Source organism: Salvelinus namaycush, chromosome 20 (assembly GCF_016432855.1).
Source record: "Salvelinus namaycush isolate Seneca chromosome 20, SaNama_1.0, whole genome shotgun sequence".
Classification (NCBI taxonomy): domain Eukaryota; kingdom Metazoa; phylum Chordata; class Actinopteri; order Salmoniformes; family Salmonidae; genus Salvelinus; species Salvelinus namaycush.
The window spans coordinates 40,880,756-40,898,999 of record NC_052326.1 but is presented as its reverse complement, the minus strand read 5'-3'; the positions used below and the strand labels follow the sequence as shown (position 1 = coordinate 40,898,999).

The 18,244-nt window shown below is 42.9% G+C and overlaps 1 protein-coding gene across 1 annotated transcript in view; it reads left to right on the top strand.

Annotated features, from left to right (window-relative positions):
• LOC120064821 (voltage-dependent calcium channel subunit alpha-2/delta-3-like) overlaps nt 1–18,244 on the top strand; it is a 95,386-nt gene that overhangs the window by 39,040 nt on the left and 38,102 nt on the right. The window lies entirely within an intron of this gene.

The window sequence follows — 18,244 nt, the reverse complement described above, 5'->3', positions numbered from 1 at the left end:
ACGGCCTGCTTTGAATGCTTCATGACAAAACAAATGCATACAGCCTAGGCCTGATTATCCAACCATTTGGACCAGTTATGGGTCTATTCTCAACATAGTATAAGGACCAGAAAGGTACATTAGCAGGCTACTCAGGTGTATTTTGATCACACCATCACACACTCTCTACTTTCAAACTTCCCTATTTTACATTCAGCAAGCAAGAGCAAGCTGGAATCTCTCCTCGATAGGCTAGTAATAGTAGTAAATAAAATTCTTGAATTAAGTGTACAAGCTATTGTAGTCTAGTTTTTCCTGGGACTCCAAGGCCTAAGAGGATTAGCTGTAGCTGAGAGGCCAGGTGCATAATTGCACAAAGAGAAATGTGAAGACAGACTAGAGATGTGTAGCCTAAGTTAGAAACGTATGCAACCCAGCATTCATTAGCTAAATATTACGCCTAATACTTCTAATTATTTTTGGGACAAAATAGTAAATAATTCCAGCTGTTTGTCATGGATCATCATTCTCCCAAGTCGTCCTATAACTAATGTGGATACCAATATGCTTACACAAGCCCAGTTATTCAGGCAAGTTAACCATGCGCTCTGCTTTCTCTCCTCTGAGCAGCCTCACACACCTAGAACCAAGAACGCTTCAATATAACGCATTTTTCAATGTTTTATCAGAGGGACAGGGAGGAAAATAAATAAATAGCTCTGAAAGTGATCCAAACGATAGCTCTCGTTATCGTTCTCCAAACAAGCTTCAATGCCATACAACACTCCTTCCGTGGCCTCCAACTGCTCTTAAACGCTAGTAAAATCAAATGCATGCTTTTCAACCGTTCACTGCCCGCACCCGCCCGCCTAACTAGCATCACTACTCTGGATGGTTCTGACCTAGAATATGTGGACAACTACAAATACCTAGGTGTCTGGCTAGACTGTAAACTCTCCTTCGACTCATATTAAACATCTCCAATCCAAAATCAAATCTAGAATCGGCTTTCTATTTCGCAACAAAGCCTCCTTCACTCACGCCGCCAAACTTACCCTAGTAAAACTGACTATCCTATCGATCCTCGACTTCGGCGGTGTCATCTACAAAATAGCTTCCAACACTCTACTCAGCAAACTGGATGCAGTCTATCCCAGTGCCATCCGTTTTGTTACCAAAGCCCCTTATCTTCTTATGGCTGCAGGGGCAGTATTGAGTAGCTTGGATGAAAAGGTGCTCAGAGTAAACTGCCTGCTCCTCAGTCCCAGTTGCTAATATATGCATATTATTATTAGTATTGGATGGAAAACACTCTGAAGTTTCTAAAACTGTTTGAATGATGTCTGTGAGTATAACAGAACTCATATGGCAGGCAAAAACCTGAGAGAAAAAAACAACCAGGAAGTGGGAAATCTGAGGTTTGTAAGTTTAACTCATCGCCTATCGAATACACAGTGGGATATGGGTCATTTTGCACCTCCTACGGCTTCCACTAGATGTCAGTCTTTAGAACCTTGTCTGATGCTTCTACTGTGAAGTGGGGCCGAAGGAGGAGGGGATTGAGTAAGGTCTATCATGACCTGAACATGCGCTGACCTCGCTCTCACATGAACGCGCATGCTCTGTTCCATCGCACTTCTGAAGACAAAGGAATTCTCCGGTTGGAACATTATTGAAGATTTGTTAAAAACATCCTAAAGATTGATTCAATACATCGTTTGACATGTTTCTACTGACTGTTATGGAACTTTTTTGACATTTCGTCTGCTTTTAGTGAACGCGCATCGTGACTTTGGATTTGTTTACCAAACGCACTAAACAAAAGTAGCTATTTGGACATAAAGGATGGACATTACCGAACAAAACAAACATTTCTTGTGGAAGTGGGAGTCCTGGGAGTGCATTCCGACGAAGATCAGCAAAGGTAAGTGAAGATTTATAATGCTATTTATGACTTTTGTTGACTCCACAATTTAGCGGGTAACTGTATGGCTTGCTTTTGTGGCTGAACGCTGTTCTCAGATTATTGAATATTGTGCTTTTGCTGTAAAGCTTTTTTGAAATCTGACACAGGGGTTGCATTAAGAACAAGTTTATCTTTAATTCCATGTAAAACATGTATCTTTCATCAAAGCTTATGATGAGTATTTCTGTTATTTGATGTGGCTCTCTGCAATTTCTCCGGATATTTTGGAGGCATTTCTGAACATGACGCCAATGTAAACTGAGGTTTTTGGATATAAATATGAACATTATCGAACAAAACATATGTATTGTGTAACATGAAGTCCTATGAGTGTCATCTGATGAAGATCAAAGGTTAGTGATTAATTTTATCTCTATTTCTGCTTTTTGTGACTCCTGTCTTTGGCTGGAAAAATGGCTGTGTTTTTCTGTGATTTGGCGGTGACCTAACAATCGTTTGTGGTGCTTTTGCTGTAAAGCCTTTTTGAAAATCAGACACTGTGGTGGGATTAACAAGAAGTGTATCTTTAAAATGGTATGAAATACTTGTATGCTTGAGGAATTTTAATTATGAGATTTCTGTTTGAATTTGGCGCCCTGCACTTTCACTGGCTGTTGTCATATCGATCCCGTTAACGGGATTGCAGCCCTTAGAAGTTATACCACCCACCACTGCGACCTGTATGCTCTAGTTGGCTGGCCCTCGCTACATATTCGTCGCCAGACCCAGTGGCTTCAGGTCATCTATAAGTCTATGCTAGGTAAAGCCCCGCCTTATCTCAGCTCACTGGTCCCAATAACAACACCCACCCGTAGCATGCGGTCCAGCAGGTATATCTTAATGGTCATCCCCAAAGCCAACACCTCATTTGGCCGTCTTTCCTTCCAGTTCTCTGCTGCCAATGACTGGAACGAATTGCGGAGAAAGATTTAAAAAAAAAATTTAATTACATTTTTTATTTAAAAAAGAAATAAATAATTTTAAAAAAGTAATCGCAGACGTTGGAGACTTATATCTCCCTCACTAAATTTAAGCATCAGCCATCTGAGCAAACCGATCGCTGCAGCTGTACATAGTCCATCTGTAAATAGCCCACCAAATCTACCTACCTCATCCCCATATTGTTTTTATTTACTTTTCTACTCTTTTGCACACCAGTATCACTACTTGCACATCACCATCTGCTCAACTATCACTCGTGTTAATTTGCTAAATTGTAATTACTTCGCTACTATAGCCTATTTATTGCCTTCCCTCCTCACGCCATTTGCACTCACTGTATATAGACTTTATTTTTTTCCTATTGTGTTATTGACTGTACGCTTGTTTATTCCATGTGTAACTCTGTGTTGTTGTTTGTGTCTCACTGCTTTGCTTTATCTTGGCCAGGTCGCAGTTGAAAATGAGAACTTGTTCAACTAGCTTACCTGGTTAAATAAAGGTCAAAAAATAAAATTTAAAAAATCGTTCTCCATTCATTTTGTAGTTATCGTTGTGTGAACGCTCCTGTTCACTTGAATATAAAAAAATAATTTTTATCATTATTGTCCTTCGTATGGACAGCCCTTTGGAGCTAAAATTATCTCCTAACCTGCTATGAAAAGGCACTTCTGGTCGTAGCTGCACTTCCTCTAGTCACAACCATGTGATTTGTTGAGTCACCTCAACTGACATTACAAAACAATTATTTAATTGTATAAGCCACGTTAGTTAGTATCATTTGAATGAATATTCTACATTACCATGGCAGTCCACCATCAGTTGATATAACTTTCCAAAATACCATGAAAATTATTGCATCGCAATACCAAGCAGCCATTGCAAGTGTACCATTTTAAAATCATGGATATTATATGGCTGTTTGATTTTCCTTTTTGATGTTTGGAGAAAAATGTAGTTCTTATTATTCAGTTACAGCTTTTAGCACAGTAAATCTACAATTAACTGCAACATACAAGCTTTCGTAAAGCTTACATTGATGACATAAATAGTCATAATGGAGGGACTGTGGATGGACTTTTCAGCCATCCTTTAGAGGAAAGTGAGGAGAGGAATCTCATCAGGTGTTCAGTGGCATCTGTCTGTCTGACCTCCATCCACCTTAACAGATTGGCCTGGCTCAATCAGCCACTCATGCAGACAGTGAACTCTGCTCCTGCATGTGCTTTGCTAGAGAAAGAGGACTGGGTGTACTCTAGAGTCTAGAGCCTCTCTCCTCCTGTCTTCTCTGCTTATACTGCCCCAGGCTGGTTATCTGTGCTCTAGTGCCTCTCTCCTCCTGTCTTCTCTGCTTATACTGCCCCAGGCTGGTTATCTGTGCTCTAGAGCCCCTCCCTCTTTCCGTATCCACAGCCTTCTCCCTGCCTCTACTACAATCAAAATTGTTACTTTTTTTTTAAACAATTCTAATAAACGCAAAAAGTAGAATTTTTGTAATCCATCAGATATTGACTGAATTTTAGCACAAAACATTTTACTGGCACGGCCAAATAATGAATGGAGTTCAGGGCTTTTGGTGGGAATTCAGGTATTACATTTACTGTAAAAAATAAAATATATATATATATTTTTTTATTTTCTTAAAATCTACTCATTCTTATTGTCACAGGTATTTTAAAAATATTTTGTTAAAATTAAGAAAAGTATGTGCCTCATTTGCATAATTACACCTGCACTGCCTAGACGGCTATATTAATTACTGTTGTCACGTTCTCTTGCATAATTCAACAAGTGTCAATAGCAGAATACCCTCGGATTTAAAAATCAACACCTTTGGTTCTAGTTTACACCGACCTAAACATACTTTACATTGTTTGTGAGATCAAAGTATCACTATAATCAGTGTTCATTTTCAGAAGTTGCTTTCATTTCAGCGCATCTAATTTGTAAACATTTTAACTTTATTGAATGACTTTTTTCAATTCCACAAAAACACCCATCAAAACAAAGTTCTTTCTTCTCTTACTTATGTGTCGAGGCGGTGCGTTAAATCCCCAACAAAGCTTTAGCGTTCATAGATTCAATGGAAAGATATTAGCTGTGTTTGAATACTCATACTAACCTCACTATTTTTTACATAAATTGAGTATAGAGTATGCTTATTGGTCATAGTATGGATATAGTTAGTATGCCAAAAGTTCCCGGATGTTGTACTACATTCGCCAAAATACGAAGTATACACAGTGGACACCATTTCCGTACTTATAGGGCCCATAATGCCATTCTTCAGGAAATGGGCGTGGCTTCACAACATTTTCAGATTTGAAGAAAATATGCAACGAGAGCGGATACAAATTCATTGCTTTAACTTATGACAAATGTTAAGAAAATGTAATAAAGTAAACTTCGGCAAAAATTTATAATTAAATTGTTGCAAGCAGCACATACAATACCACCGCTCTGGATAACATGAAAACTTTTTAACCAGCTCTGCTAGGGCGAGTAAAATGGTCAGAGTGAGGTGTTCTCTCATTTGTGTCTGGAAATAGCTAGCTTGGGTGCTTGACTGCTGTTGTGAGGTCAGAACGCTCGAGTCACCCTACTCCTTGGCCAGAGCATCCAGTGTGCGCTCTGAACGCTCCCAGAGCGAAATGCTCTGAATTTACAAACGGACAATCTGACAATGATCTGAATTTACAAATGCCCAGAGTGCACTCACTTGGCTTCCCTGGCTAAAGCAACAGACTCCCCACATGCAAAAATACTACAGTTTACAATAGAAGACTAATGTACTTCTAGAATTCTGTACTATCCCTTGATGTGTAGTTGTTACTATAGAATTTTGTAGTATGCTATACTACACACTGTAGTATCCCTCAATCATGTAGTGCTTACTATATACTTTTCTAGTATATTGTAGAATACTACAATATTATCCTCAAAAAAACTATACTAAATACACTAGTCAGCAAAAACACTAGTGTCCACTGTCTGCAAAAACACTATAGTAATACTACAGTATTTAAGTTAGCTATATACCCCATCCATTCCCCTGTATGAGGCACATACTTTTCTTCATATCTGCAACCGGAACCCAGCACCTCTCATCCGGTCCGTACTCCTCCCACTCCACGAGGTACTGAAGGCCCCCCCACCAGACGCCTCGAATCCAGGATGGAACGAACGATGTACACCGGGGCCCCCTCGATGTCGAAAGGGGGCAGAGGGACCTCCCGCACCTCAGATTCCTGGAGCGGACCAGCCACCACCGGCCTGAGGAGAGACATGGAACGAGGGGTTAATACGATAATCAGAGGGAAGCTGTAACATACCTCGTTCACCCTCAGGACTTTAAATGTCCCCACAAACCGCGGACCCAGCTTCCGGCAGGGCAGGCGGAGGGGCAGGTTACGAGTCGAGAGCCAGACCCGGTCCCCCGGTGCGAACACAGGGGTCTCACTGCGGTGACGGTCCGCGCTGGTTTTCTGACGACACGCACCTCGCTGGAGATGGACACGAGCGGCCTCCCATGTCTCCTCCGCGCGCCTAAACCAGTCGTCCACCGCAGGAGTATCGGTCTGACCCGGATGCCATGGTGCCAGAACCGGCTGGTACCCCAATACACACTGAAAGGGGGAGAGGTTAGTGGAGGAGTGGCGAAGCGAGTTCTGTGCCATCTCGGCCAAGGGCACGAACGCTGCCCACTCCCCCGGCCGGTCCTGGCAATAGGACAGCAGAAACCTGCCCACGTCCTGGTTGACTCCCTCTACCTGCCCGTTACTTTCGGGGTGAAAACCTGAGGTAAGGCTGATCGAGGCCCCCAGACGTTCCATGAACGCCCTCCAAACTCTCGACGTGAACTGGGGACCCTGATCCGACACTATATCCTCAGGCACCCCGTAGTGCCGGAAGACATGTGTAAACAGGGCCTCCGCAGTCTGTAGGGCCGTAGGGAGACCAGGTAGAGGGAGGAGACAGGACTTAGAAAAACGATCCACAACGACCAGGATTGTGGTATTCCCCTGTGAGAGAGGAAGGTCTGTTAAGAAATCCACTGACAGATGTGACCAAGGTCGTTGTGGAACGGGTAAGGGATGTAACTTACCTCTGGGCAGGTGTCTCGGAGCCTTACACTGGGCACACACTGAGCAGGAGGAAACAAACCTTCACGTCCTTTGCCAAAGTGAGCCACCAGTACTTCCCAGTCAGACAGCGCACCGTCCAACCAATCCCCGGATGACCAGAGGGAGACGTGTGGGCCCAAGAGATCAACTGGTCACGGACAGCAGACGGAACGTATGCCCAATGGGACACTGGAGGGGAGCGGGCTCCGTACGCAGCGCCTGCTCAATGTCCGCATCCAGATCCCACACGACTGGCGCTACCAGGCAGGAGGCCGGGAGTTTGATCCATGGGCCGCTCCTCTGTGTCATACCGTCTGGACAGTGCGTCTGCCTTCTTATTCTGGGAACCTGGTCTGTAGGATAAGGTAAACACAAAACGAGTAAAAAACATGGCCCACCTTGCCTGATGAGGATTCAGTCTCCTCGCTGCCCGGATGTACTCCAGGTTGCGGTGGTCAGTCCAGATGAGGAAAGGGTGTTTAGCCCCCTCAAGCCAATGTCTCCACGCTTTCAACGCTTTAACCACAGCCAACAACTCCCGGTCCCCCACATCAGCACCAAGCTCTGGCATCTCTCCATTCAAATCCATATCTGGGTCATTGGACGCAACACCATGCGTTTTCCCGTATTCGACTAAGCGTCATAATCATTGATAACACACCAACAATTGCATCAAAATTAGGTCCATATCAAAGGATGAATTGTTTATCTACAACTTGATCTGAGTATCAGATCGTATAGCGCCGGTATTCCCCAGGGGTACGCGCAATGCCGTCGGGGTATGGCAAATAAAAATGTGATTCACATTTTTATTTTTTTATTTTTCCCTTCACATTTTCAAACAGTTAATTTTCCATACATTTGGGTGAGGTTTCCCTTGCCTGGTTAGCCTCGTTTCACTGCCAAAAATACAATTAAACCATCTAGTGTTCAGTGAAATAACAATGTCAAATACAGGTAGCCTAGTAAAATAATTAACATCCAATCACATTAACCGTTACTCGTGGGAATTCCACTAACGGTCCATATGTAGCCAAACATAGCTGCTGCTCATGTTTGTATCTACTGATGGCGCAAAAGCCATGACAGGGAGACATAGTGGACTGGTAACGCGCGTGCAAGAAGTTGCTCCCAATGCCACTTGGGTACACTGCAGCATCCACTGTGAGGCTCTTGCTGCCAAGGGAATGCCTGACAGCTTGAAAGACATTTGACACCACAGTGAAAATAGTTAACTTTGTTAAAGCAAGGAACCGGAACTCTTGTGTATTTTCTGCACTATGCAATGATATGGGCAGCGACTATGTAACGCTTTTACAACATACAGAAAGAAGTGCGCTGGTTATCAAGGGACAAAGTATTGACATGTTTTAAAAAAAAATTGAGACAAGCTTAACTTCATATGGCTGCAGTCCAGTTAACGGGATCGATATAACAGCCAGTCGAAGTGCAGGGCGCCAAATTCAAAAAACAGAAATCTCATAATTAAAATTCCTCAGACATTCATGTGTCTTATATCATTTTAAAGGTAATCTTGTTGTTAACTTCTTATGGCTGAAGGGGCAGTATTGAGTAGCTTGGATGAAAGGTGCCCATTGTAAACGGCCAGCTCCTCAGTCTCAGTTGCTAATATATGCATATTATTATTAGTATTGGATAGAAAATTCAAACAGTTTTAGAAACTTTAGAGTTAAGTCTGAGATTAACAGAACTCATATGGCAGGCAAAAACCTGAGAAGTTCCACTTCCTGTTTGTCTTTTTTCTAGGGGTGCCATATTTTCAACCAAGGGCTGATTCAAAATACAGAGACTTGTGGATGGGTTTTTACTTCCTACGGCTTCCACTAGATGTCAGCAATCAACAGAACTAAGTCTGATGACTAATGTGAAGGGGGGTCGAATTAGACAGAATTTAGTATGAGGTCCCATGAGGTGACCATGCATTCACCACGCGCGTTCACGTGAGAGGCAGCTGTGTTCCATCTCTCAATTGAAGTCGTTATAGTTCTCCGGTTGGAACGTTATTCAAGATGTATGTTAACTACATTCTAAAGATTGATTCAGTACATCGTTTGCCATGTTTCTACTGACTGTAACGGAACGTTTGGACATTGTCATGTTATAGTGGTCGCGCTTTGAGACTTTGGTTAGGGTTTTGGTAAACAATTCGAAAGTAGCTAATTTGACATTAATAACGGACATGAACGAACAAATCAAGCATTTATTGTGGACCTGGGATTCATAGGACTACATTCTGATGAATTCCTCAAAGGTAAGGAAACATTTATCATGTATTTTCTGGTTTCTGTTGAGTCCAACATGGCGGCTAATTTGGCTAATCACCTGAGCTCCGTCTCAGATTATTGCATGGTTTATATTTCCGTAAAGTTTTTTTGAAATCTGACACAGCGGTTGCATTAAGGAGAGGAATATCTATAATTCCATGTGTATATATGTATTATCATCTATATTTATGATGAGTATTTCTGTTGAAACGATGTGGCTATGCAAAGTCACTTGATGTTTTTGCAACTAGTGAATCTAGTCGCCTCAATGTAAACTCAGATTTTTTTATATAAATATGAATTTAATCAAACAAAACATGCATGTATTGTGTAACATGAAGTCCTATGAGTGTCATCTGATGAAAATAATTGAAGGTTAGTGATTAATTTTATCTCTATTCTGGTTTTTGTGAAACTATATTTAGCTGGAAAAAATGGCTATGCTTATTGTGGTTTTGTGGTGACCTAACAATCGTTTGTAGTGCTTTCGCTGAAAAGCCTATTTGAAATCGGACATGTTGGTGGGATTAACAACAAGATTACCTTTAAAATGATATAAGACACATGAATGTCTGAGGAATTTTAATTATGAGATTTCTGGTTTTTGAATTTGGCACCCTGCACTTGGACTGGCTGTTGTCATATCGGTCCCGTTACCGGGACTGCAGCCAATAATCCCACCAAAGTGTCCGATTTCAAATAGGCTTCTCAGCGAAAGCACTACAAACGATTATGTTAGGTCACCACAAAACCACAGCCATTTTTTCCAGCTAAAGATAGCTTTCACAAAAACCAGAATAGAGATAAAATGAATCACTAACCTTCGATTATTTTCATCAGATGACACTCATAGGACTTCATGTTACACAATACATGCATGTTTTGTTTGATTAAGTTCATATTTATATCAAAAAATCTGAGTTTACATTGAGGCGTTAGATTCACTAGTTGCAAAAACATCAAGTGACTTTGCATAGCCACATCGTTTCAACAGAAATACTCAACATAAATATAAATGATAATACAAGTAATACACATAGAATTATAGATATACCTCTCCTTAATGCAACCGCTGTGTCAGATTTCAAAAACCTTTACGGAAATATAAACCATGCAATAATCTGAGACGGAGCTCAGATGATTAGCCAAATTAGCCGCCATGTTGGACTCAACAGAAACCAGAAAATACATAAATGTTTCCTTACCTTTGAGGAATTCATCAGAATGCAGTCCTATGAATCCCAGGTCCACAATAAATGCTTGATTTGTTCGTTAATGTCCGTTATTTATGTCAAATTAGCTACTTTCGAATTGTTTACCAAACACCCTAACCAAAGTCTCAAAGCGCGACCACTATAACGTGACGAAATGTCCAAACGTTCCGTTAGTCAGTAGAAACATGTCAAACGATGTACTGAATCAATCTTTAGAATGTTGTTAACATACATCTTGAATAACGTTCCAACCGGAGAATTACATCCACTTCAATTGAGATGGAACGGAGCTCACTCTCACGTGAACGCGCCAGTTCAATGCGTGGTCACCTCATGGCAGTGATTACGCATTCCTGTCTCCTTCGAACCCCCTTCAAATTAGAGTCAGACTAAGTTCTATTGACTGTTGACATCTAGTGGAAGCCGTAGGAAGTGAAAACCCATCCATATCTGTATTTTCATGGAGAGCTTGGCTGAAAATCTGGCACCCCCAGAAAATATCCAAACAGTAAGTGGAACTTCTCAGGTTTTTGCCTGCCATATGAGTTCTGTTAATCTCACAGACATAATTCAAACAGTTTTAGAAACTTTAGTGTTTTCTATCCAATACTAATAATATGCATATATTAGCAACTGAGACTGAGGAGCTGGCCGTTTACAATGGGCTCCTTTTCATCCAAGCTACTCAATACTGCCCCTGCAGCCATAAGTTAAAGTTCTCTTTACTGACCATGATTTTCACTTGTCTGACCGCTTGCATGATGACGAGTTTCTCACACAACTGGCCTATCTGGGTGATGTTTTTCCCCACCCAAATGATCTGAATCTAGGATTACAGGGACTCGCCGCAACTATATTCAGTGTGCGGGACATAGAGGCTATGATTAAGAAATTGGAGCTCTTCTGTCTGCATTAACAAGGACAACACAGGTCTTTCCAGCATTGTATGTTTTGTGTGCAAATTAACTCAAGCTTACGGACAATGTCAAATGTGATACAGCGAAGCACCTGAGTGAGCTGGGTGCGCAATTACACAGGTACTTTCTCGAAACGGATGACAAACTGGATTCGTTATCCCTTTTATGAACTGTCTCCAGTCCACTTAATATCTGAACAAGACAGCCTCAAAATTGCAACAAGCAGTTCTGTGAAAATTTAATATAATCAGAAGCAACTGCCAGATTTCTGGGATTGGGCTGTGCTCAGAGTATCCTGCCTTGGCAAATCATGCTGTTAAGACACTGATGCTCTTTGCAACCACGTACCTATGTGAGAGTGGATACTCAGCCCTCACTAGCATGAAAACTAAATACAGGCACAGACCGTGTGTGGAAAATGATTTAAGACGGAAACTCTCTCCAATACAACTATCAAGGCGAGACCCAGATGGCTGGAGTCTTACAATGTTTAATAATCCAAAGGGGTAGGCAAGAGAATGGTCGTGGACAGGCAAAAAGGTCAAAACCATACCAGAGTCCAGGAGGTACAGAGTGGCAGACAGGCTCGTGGTCAAGGCAGGCAGAATGGTCATGCAGGCGGGTACAGAGTCCAGAAACAGGCAAGGGTCAAAACCGGGAGGACTAGAAAAAGAGAATAGCAAAAGGAGTACGGGGGAAAAACACGCTGGTTGACTTGACTAAACATACAAGACAAACTGGCACAGCGAGACAGGAAACACAGGGATAAATACACTGGGGTAAACAAGCGACACCTGGAGAGGGTGGAGACAATCACAAGAACAGGTGAAATAGATCAGGGCGTGTCAACAACCCAACATTGCAGAGTTATGTGCATCCTTTCAAGCACACCCTTCTCATTAACCTGTGGTGAGTTATTCACACTTTCTGATGAACAAATAAGGTTTGTACAGTGCCTTCAGAAAGTTTTCACACCCTTTGACTTTTTCCACAATTTGTTGTGGTACAGCCTGAATTTAAAGTGGATTAAATGCAGATGTTTTGTCACTGGCCTATACACATTACCCCATCATGTCAAAGTGGATTTTTTTTTTTTTAAATGTGTACAAATTTAAAAAAAGGAAAAGTTGAAATGTCTTGAGAAATAAGTAATCTACTCCTTTGTTATGGCAAGCTTAAATAAGTTCACAAGTAAAAATGTCACATAATAAGTTGGATGGACTCACTCCGTATGCAATAAAAGTGTTTAACGTGATTTTTGAAAGACTACCTCATCTCTGCATCCCACACATACAATTATTTGCAAGTTACTCCACAATACTAACCTAATTGACAGAGTGAAAAGAAGGAACCCTGTATAGAATACAAATATTCTAAAACATGCATCCTGTTTTCAACAAGGCACTAAAGTACTCTTAAAATTATGGCAAAGCAATTCACTTTTTGTCCTGAATACAAAGGCAGTCAAGCACCCAAGCTAGCTCGCTAACGTTGGCTAGCTTGCTAGCTACTTCCAGACATAAATGAGCCCAGTACATCACTGGGGCCAAGCTTCCTGCCATCCAGGACCTATATAATAGGCGGTGTCAGAGGAAAGCCCATAAAATTGTCAGACTCCAGTCACCCAAGTCATAGACTGTTTTCTCTGCTACCGCATGGCAAGCGGTACCGGATCGCCAAGTCTAGGACCAAAAGGCTCCATAACAGCTTCTACCCCCAAGCCATAAGACTGCTGAACAATTAATCAAATGGCCACCAGGCTATTACATTGACCCCCCCTCCATTTGTTTTCTACACTGCTGCTACTCGTTGTTTATTATCTATGCATAGTCACTTCACCCCTACCGACATGTACAAATTACCTCAACTAACCTGTACCCCCGCACACTGACTCGGTACCGGTACCCCCTGTATATAGCCTTGTTATTGTTCTTTTTTTGTGTTACTTTTTATTATTTTTTACTTTCGTTTTTTTGGTAAATATTTTCTTAACTCTTCTTGAACTGCACTGTTGGTTAAGGGCTTGTAAGTAAGCATTTCACGGTAAGGTCTACACTTGTTGTATTCGGCCCATGTGACAAATACAGTTTGATTTGATTTGATTTCCGCGGTCGAAAAAAGGACAGGCACAAGCAAGAGTTTGAAACAGTTGCGTTAGTAAAATGAAAGCAATCAATCCAATGAGATTTAAGTGACAGGTGGATTTTGCACTATTCAAACACAGGAAGTAGATGGCTGAAAAAGACAGATCCAAGGTGGGGCATGCGTGTTGCTAATCTATACTGCCCGAGGCGGTCTCTCCATATGGTAGATCTCTCTCCTCATGTATCTATCCTCAGCCTTTCCTCTGCCTCTGCCCCAGACTGACTACATATGGACTAGAGTCCCTCTCCTCCTCATAGTACCATCATAGTCTTCTCCCTGCTTCTGCCTCTCAGTCTCTGCCTCTGTCGCCCCAGGCTGGCTCTCTATTGGAGGGTCATTCTGGCAGTAAGCCACACTGTGACAAACGACTTGGTGAAAACGTTAAACAAATGCAATTGAAATTAAATGGGCTGCTGTACTATTCACAGTGCAATAAAAACAACACCTTGGGGCCCGTTTGTCCAGTCCTATCAAGCATGTGTGTGTCGGCAGACTCGGCACAAAGGAGCAGTATCTGGCAGTGTAACCTCCATCCCCCCACATACCCGGAGGGGCAGTATTTGGCAGCCGTTCACTCTGAGCCGTGGCTGGCGGATGCCAAAGAGAAAATTCTAACTGTCTCTTGTTTCTCTGTGCTGTCAACCTTGGTTTATACATACACACAGATCTAATGAAGCGCAGACATGCAGATAATATGAATGAGCAAGAAAGAGAGCAAGAGGAAGGAAACATAATGAAAATGAGAAGGGGATGCAGGAGAGAAGAGAGGAGAGCAGAGATGAAGGGAAAGGAAAGGAAAAGCAAGGAAAAGAAGAAAGACAGAGAGCTATACTGAGTGCTGGGTCTTTTATTGTGAGGCACAAACAGTACTGTAGTAGTCCATACATCCCCTCCTCTCCTCTTCTCTCCTCTACTTTCCTCTCCTCTCCACTCCTCTGCTCTCTTTGGTGGTAGACGATACATCTCCGCTCCTCTCATCTCCTCTCCTCTAATTTCCGTTCGGTAGTAAATTATACATCCACCCTCCTCTCATCTCCTCTCCTCTCTTCGGTAGTAGATTATACATCCACCCTCCTCTCATCTCCTCTCCTCTCTTCGGTAGTAGATTATACATCCACCCTCATCTCCTCTCCTCTCCTCTCTTCGGTAGTAGATTATACATCCACCCTCATCTCCTCTCCTCTCTTCGGTAGTAGATTATACATCCACCCTCCTCTCATCTCCTCTCCTCTCTTCGGTAGTAGATTATACATCCACCCTCATCTCCTCTCCTCTCTTCGGTAGTAGATTATACATCCACCCTCCTCTCATCTCCTCTCCTCTCTTCGGTAGTAGATTATACATCCACCCTCCTCTCATCTCCTCTCCTCTCTTCGGTAGTAGATTATACATCCACCCTCCTCTCATCTCCTCTCCTCTCCTCTCTTCGGTAGTAGATTATACATCCACCCTCCTCTCATCTCATCTACACTCCTCTCCTCTCTTCAGTAGTAGACTATACAGTCGTGGCCAAAAGTTTTGAGAATGACACAAATATACATTTCCACAAAGTTTGCTGCTTCAGTGTCTTTAGATATTTTTCTCATATGTTACTATGGAATACTGAAGTATAATTACAAGCATTTCATAAGTGTCAAAGGCTTTTATTGACAATTACATGAAGTTGATGCAAAGAGTCAATATTTGCAGTGTTGACACTTCTTTTTCAAGAACTCTGCAATCCGCCCTGGCATGCTGTCAATTAACTTCTGGGCCACATCCTGACTGATGGCAGCCCATTCTTGCATAATCAATGCTTGGAGTTTGTCAGAATTTGTGGGGTTTTGTTTGTCCACCAGCTTCTTGAGGATTGACCACAAGTTCTCAATGGGATTAAGGTCTGGGGAGTTTCCTGGCCATGGACCCAAAATATCAATGTTTTGTTCCCCGAGCCACTTAGTTATCACTTTTGCCTTATGGCAAGGTGCTCCATCATGCTGGAAAAGGCATTGTTCGTTACCAAACTGTTCCTGGATGGTTGGGAGAAGTTGCTCTCGGAGGATGTGTTGGTACCATTCTTTATTCATGGCTGTGTTCTTAGGCAAAATTGTGAGTGAGCCCACTCCCTTTGCTGAGAAACAACCCCACACATGAATGGCCTCAGGATGCTTTACTGTTGGCATGACACAGGACTGATGGTAGCGCTCACCTTGTCTTCTCCGGACAAGCTTTTTTCCGGATGCCCCAAACAATCGGAAAGGGGATTCATCAGAGAAAATGACCAATCCCTGCACCTTTTGCAGAATATCAGTCTGTCCCTGATGTTTTTCCTGGAGAGAAGTGGCTTCTTTGCTGCCCTTCTGGAAACCAGGCCATCCTCCAAAAGTCTTCGCCTCACTGTGCATGCAGATGCACTCACACCTGCCTGCTGCCATTCCTGAGCAAGCTCTGTACTGGTGGTGCCCCGATCCCGCAGCTGAATCAACTTTAGGAGACGGTCCTGGCACTTGCTGGACTTTCTGGGGCACCCTGAAGCCTTCTTCACAACAATTGAACCGCTCTTCTTGAAGTTCTTGATGATCCGATAAATGATTGATTCAGGTGCAATCTTACTGGCAGCAATATCCTTGACTGTGAAGCCCTTTTTGTGCAAAGCAATGATGACGGCACGTGTTTCCTTGCAGGTAACCATGGTTGACAGAGGAAGAACAATGATTCCAAGCACCACCCTCCTTTTGAAGCTTCCAGTCTGTTCTTCAAACTCGATCAGCATGACAGAGTGATCTCCAGCCTTGTCCTCGTCAACACTCACACCTGTGTTAACGAGAGAATCACTGACATGATGTCAGCTGGTCCTTTTGTGGCAGGGCTGAAATGCAGTAGAATTTTGGGGGGGGATTCAGTGCTTTTGCATGGCAAAGCGGGACTTTGCAATTAATTGCAATTCATCTGATCACTCTTCATAACATTCTGGAGTATATGCAAATTGCCATCATACAAACTGAGGCAGCAGACTTTGTGAAAATTTATATTTGTCATTCTCAAAACTTTTGGCCACGACTGTACATCTATCCACCCTCCTCTCATCTCCACTCTTCTCCTCTCTTCGGAAGTAGACTATACATCCATCCTCTCCTCTCATATCCACTCCTCTCCTCTCTTTGGTAGTAGACTATTCATCTATCCACCCTCCTCTCATCTCCACTCCTCTCCTCTCTTTGGTAGTAGACTATACATCTATCCACCCTCCTCTCATCTCCACTCTTCTCCTCTCTTCGGAAGTAGACTATACATCCATCCTCTCCTCTCATCTCCACTCCTCTCTTCTTTTTGGTAGTAGACTATACATCTATACACCCTCCTCTCATCTCCACTCCTCTCCTCTCTTTGGTAGTAGACTATACATCTATCCACCCTCCTCTCATCTCCACTCCTCTCCTCTCTTTGGTAGTAGACTATACATCTATCCACCCTCCTCTCATCTCCACTCCTCTCCTCTCTTCGGTAGTAGACTATACATCTATCCACCCTCCTCTCATCTCCACTCCTCTCCTCTCTTCGGTAGTAGACTATACATCTATCCACCCTCCTCTCATCTCCACTCCTCTCCTCTCTTCGGTAGTAGACTATACATCTATCCACCCTCCTCTCATCTCCACTCCTCTCCTCTCTTCGGTAGTACACTATACATCTATCCACCCTCCTCTCATCTCCACTCCTCTCCTCTCTTTGGTAGTAGACTATACATCTATCCACCCTCCTCTCACCTCCACTCCTCTCCTCTCTTTGGTAGTAGACTATACATCTATCCACCCTCCTCTCATCTCCACTCCTCTCCTCTCTTTGGTAGTAGACTATACATCTATCCACCCTCCTCTCATCTCCACTCCTCTCCTCTCTTTGGTAGTAGACTATACATCTATACACCCTCCTCTCATCTCCACTCCTCTCCTCTCTTTGGTAGTAGACTATACATCTATCCACCCTCCTCTCATCTCCACTCCTCTCCTCTCTTTGGTAGTAGACTATACATCTATCCACCCTCCTCTCACCTCCACTCCTCTCCTCTCTTTGGTAGTAGACTATACATCTATCCACCCTCCTCTCATCTCCACTCCTCTCCTCTCTTTGGTAGTAGACTATACATCTATCCACCCTTCTCTCATCTCCACTCCTCTCCTCTCTTTGGTAGTAGACTATACATATATCCACCCTCCTCTCATCTCCACTCCTCTCCTCTCTTTGGTAGTAGACTATACATCTATCCACCCTCCTCTCATCTCCACTCCTCTCCTCTCTTTGGTAGTAGACTATACATCTATCCACCCTCCTCTCATCTCCACTCCTCTCCTCTCTTCGGTAGTAGACTATACATCTATCCACCCTTCTCTCATCTCCACTCCTCTCCTCTCTTCGGTAGTAGACTATACATCTATCCACCCTCCTCTCATCTCCACTCCTCTCCTCTCTTCGGTAGTAGACTATACATCTATCCATCCTCCTCTCATCTCCACTCCTCTCCTCTCTTCGGTAGTAGACTATACATCTATCCACCCTCCTCTCATCTCCACTCCTCTCCTCTCTTCGGTAGTAGACTATACATCTATCCACCCTCCTCTCATCTCCACTCCTCTCCTCTCTTCGGTAGTAGACTATACATCTATCCACCCTCCTCTCATCTCCACTCCTCTCCTCT